Raw genomic sequence first — 4,065 nt, forward strand, 5'->3', positions numbered from 1 at the left:
TTTGAGCTTAAGCCTCAATTAGTTTCTCTAATGCAACAGAATTGCAAGTTCCATGGACTTCCATTGGAAGATCCTCATCAGTTTTTAGCTGAGTTCTTGCAAATCTGTGACACTGTCAAGACTAATGGGGTTGACCCTGAGGTCTACAGACTTATGCTATTCCCTTTTGCTGTGAGAGACAGAGCTAGAATATGGTTGGACTCACAACCTAAAGAAAGCCTGAACTCTTAGGAAAAGCTAGTCAATGCCTTCTTGGAAAAGTTCTTTCCACCTCAAAAATTGAGTAAGCTTAGAGTGGAAGTCCAAACCTTCAAATAGAAGGAAGGAGAATCCCTCTATGAAGCTTGGGAAAGATACAAACAATTGATCAGAAAATGTCCTTCTAACATGCTTTCTGAATGGAGCATCATAGGTATTTTCTATGATGGTCTGTCTGAACTATCCAAGATGTCTTTGGATAGCTCTGCTGGAGGATCTCTTCATCTGAAGAAGATGCCTGCAGAAGCTCAAGAACTAATTGAAATGGTTGCAAATAACCAATTCATGTACACTTCTGAAAGGAATCCTGTGAACAATGGGACGAATAAGAAGAAAGGAGTTCTTGAGATTGATACTCTGAATGCCATATTGGCTCAGAACAAGATATTGACTCAGCAAGTCAATTTGATTTCTCAAAGTCTGTCTGGAATGTACAATGCGCCAGGCAGTACTAAGGATGCTTCATCTGAAGAAGAAGCTTATGATCCTGAGAACCCTTCAATGGAAGAGGTAAACTACATGGAAGAACCCTATGGAAACACCTATAATTCTTCATGGAGAAATCACCCAAATCTCTCATGGAAGGATCAACAGAGACCTCAACAAGGTTTCAACAACAATAATGGTGGAAGAAATAGGTTTAGCAATGGCAAGCCTTTTCCATCATCTTCTCAGCAACAGACAGAGAATTCTAAGCAGAACCACTCTGACTTAGCAACCATGGTCTTTGATCTAATCAAAACCACTCAAAGTTTCATGACTGAAACAAGGTCCTCCATTAGAAACTTGGAGGCACAAGTAGGTCAGCTGAGCAAGAAAATTACTGAACTCTCTCCTAGTACTCTTTCAAGCAATACAGAAGAGAATCCAAAAGGAGAATGTAAGGCTATCAACATGGCCGAATTTGGAGAGAAAGGAGAGGCAGTGAACGCCACTGAGGAAGACCTCAATGGACGTCCACTGGCCTCCAATGAGTTCCCTAATGAGGAACCATGGAAATCTGAGGCTCACATTGAGACCATAGAGATTCCATTGAATTTACTTCTGCCATTCATGAGCTCTGATGAGTATTCTTCCTCTGAAGAGGATGAAGATGTCACTGAAGAGCAAGTTGCTAAATATCTTGAAGCAATCATGAAGCTAAATGACAAGTTATTTGGTAATGAGACTTGGGAGAACGAACCTCCTTTGCTCACCAAAGAACTGGATGACTTGTCTAGGCAGAAGTTACCTCAAAAGAGACAAGATCCTGGGAAGTTTTCAATACCTTGTACCATAGGCACCATGACCTTCAAGAAGGCCCTGTGTGACTTAGGGTCAAGTGTAAACCTCATGCCTCTCTCTGTAATGGAGAAGCTAGGAATCTTTGAGGTACAAGCTGCCAGAATCTCACTAGAGATGGCAGACAATTCAAAGAAACAAGCTCATGGTCTTGTAGAGGATGTTCTGGTAAAGGTTGAAGACCATTACATCCCTGCTGATTTCATAGTCCTAGAGACTGGAAGGAGCATGGATGAATCTATCATCCTTGGCAGACCCTTCCTAGCCACAGCAAAGGCTGTGATTGATGTTGACAGAGGAGAATTGATCATTCAAGTGAATGAAGAATCCTTTGTGTTTAAGGCTCAAGGATATCCCTCTGTCACCATGGAGAGGAAGCATGAAGAGCTTCTCTCAAAACAGAGTCAAACAGAGCCCCCACAGTCAAACTCTAAGTTTGGTGTTGGGAGGCCACAACCAAATTCTAAGTTTGGTGTTGAACCCCCACACTCAAACTCTAAGTTTGGTGTTGGGAGGTTCCAACATTGCTCTGAGTATCTGTGAGGCTCATGAGAGCCCTCTGTCAAGCTACTGACATTAAAGAAGCGCTTATTGGGAGGCAACCCAATGTTATATTTTATCTATTTTCTTTTGTTATTTTATGTTTTCTGTAGGTTGATGATCATGAGAAGTCACAAAATCAAGTGAAAAAGCAAAAATAGAATGAAAAACAGAAAGAAAAATAGCACACCCTGGAGGAGAACTTGCTGGCGTTTAAACGCCAATGAAGCTAGCAGATGGGCGTTTAACGCCCAGTCTGGCACCATTCTGGGCGTTTAACGCCAGAAAGGGGCACCAGATTGGCGTTAAACGCCAGAAAAGGGCAAGAAGCTGGCGTTAAACGCCAGAAATGGGCACCAGCCCGGCGTTTAACGCCAGAATTGGCACATAGTGCATTTTTGCACGCCACTTGGTGCAGGGTTAAATTTTTCTTGACACCTCAGGATCTGTGGACCCCACAGGATCCCCACCAACCCCACCACCCTCTTTCTTCTTCACCCATTCACCAATCACCTCAATACCTCTTCCCCATAAAACCCTTCACCTATCAAATCCCATCTTTCTCTTCACCACTCACATCCATCCGTCATAAAACCCCACCTACCTCACCATTCAAATTCAAACCACTTTCCCTCCCAAACCCACCCTTACATGACCGAAACCTACCCCTCTCTTCACCCTATATAAACCCATCTTCACTCCCTCATTTTCACAGACCCTACACACCACTTCTTCCCCTTTGGCCGAACCACAAAGCCACCTCTATCTCCTCTATTTCTTCTTCTTCTACTCTCTTCTTTCTTCTTTTGCTCGAGGACGAGCAAACCTTTTAAGTTTGGTGTGGTAAAAGCATTGCTTTTTGTTTTTCCATAACCATTTATGGCATCCAAGGCCGGATAAACCTCTAGAAAGAGGAAAGGGAAAGCAAAAGCTTCCACCTCTGAGTTATGGGAGATGGAGAGATTCATCTCAAGGGTGCATCAAGACCACTTCTATGAAGTTGTGGCCTTGAAGAAAGTGATCCCCGAGGTCCCTTTCAAACTCAAAAAGAGTGAATATCTGGAGATCCGACATGAGATCCGAAAAAGAGGTTGGGAAGTTCTTACCAACCCTATTCAACAAGTCAGAATCTTAATGGTTCAAGAGTTCTATGCCAATGCATGGATCACCAAGAACCATGATCAAAGTGTGAACCCGGACCCAAAGAATTGGCTTACAATGGTTCGGGGGAAATACTTAGATTTTAGTCCGGAAAATGTGAGGTTGGCACTCAACTTGCCCATGATGCAAGGAGATGAACATCCTTACACTAGAAGGGTCAACTTTGATCAAAGGTTGGACCAAGTCCTCACTGACATTTGTGAAGAGGGCGCCCAATGGAAGAGAGATTCAAGAGGGAAGCCGGTTCAATTAAGAAGGCATGACCTCAAGCCCGTGGCTAGAGGATGGTTGGAGTTTATCCAACGCTCAATCATTCCCACTAGCAACCGGTCTGAAGTTACTCTAGACCGGGTCATCATGATTCATAGCATCATGATTGGAGAAGAAGTAGAAGTTCATGAGGTTATAGCCCAAGAACTCTATAAGGTGGCGGACAAGTCCTCTACCTTGGCAAGGTTAGCCTTTCCTCATCTCATTTGTCACCTCTGTTATTCAGTTGGAGTTGACATAGAAGGAGACATCCTCATTGATGAGGACAAGCCCATCACTAAGAAAAGGATGGAGCAAACAAGAGACCCCTCTCATCATGAAATCCCTGAGATGCCTCAAGGGATGCACCTTCCTCCACAAAACTATTGGGAACAAATCAACACCTCCCTAGGAGAACTGAGTTCCAACATGGGACAACTAAGGGTGGAGCACCAAGAACATTCCATGAAATTAGAGAAGATCAAAGAATCATGAGAGAGGAGCAACAAAGGCAAGGAAGAGACATTGAGGAGCTCAAGCACTCCATAAGACCTTCAAGAGGAAGAACAAGCCGCC

General features: G+C 43.6%; 1 non-coding gene across 1 annotated transcript; it reads right to left on the reverse strand.

Moving 5' to 3' along the window:
- Positions 1 to 285: 285 nt before the first annotated feature.
- LOC130971767 (small nucleolar RNA R71) lies at positions 286 to 393 on the reverse strand. Its single transcript, XR_009082977.1, has one exon. It is a non-coding gene; the product is annotated as a small nucleolar RNA R71 (small nucleolar RNA).
- Positions 394 to 4,065: the final 3,672 nt, after the last annotated feature.

This window comes from Arachis stenosperma, chromosome 3, assembly GCF_014773155.1.
Source record: "Arachis stenosperma cultivar V10309 chromosome 3, arast.V10309.gnm1.PFL2, whole genome shotgun sequence".
NCBI lineage: Eukaryota > Viridiplantae > Streptophyta > Magnoliopsida > Fabales > Fabaceae > Arachis > Arachis stenosperma.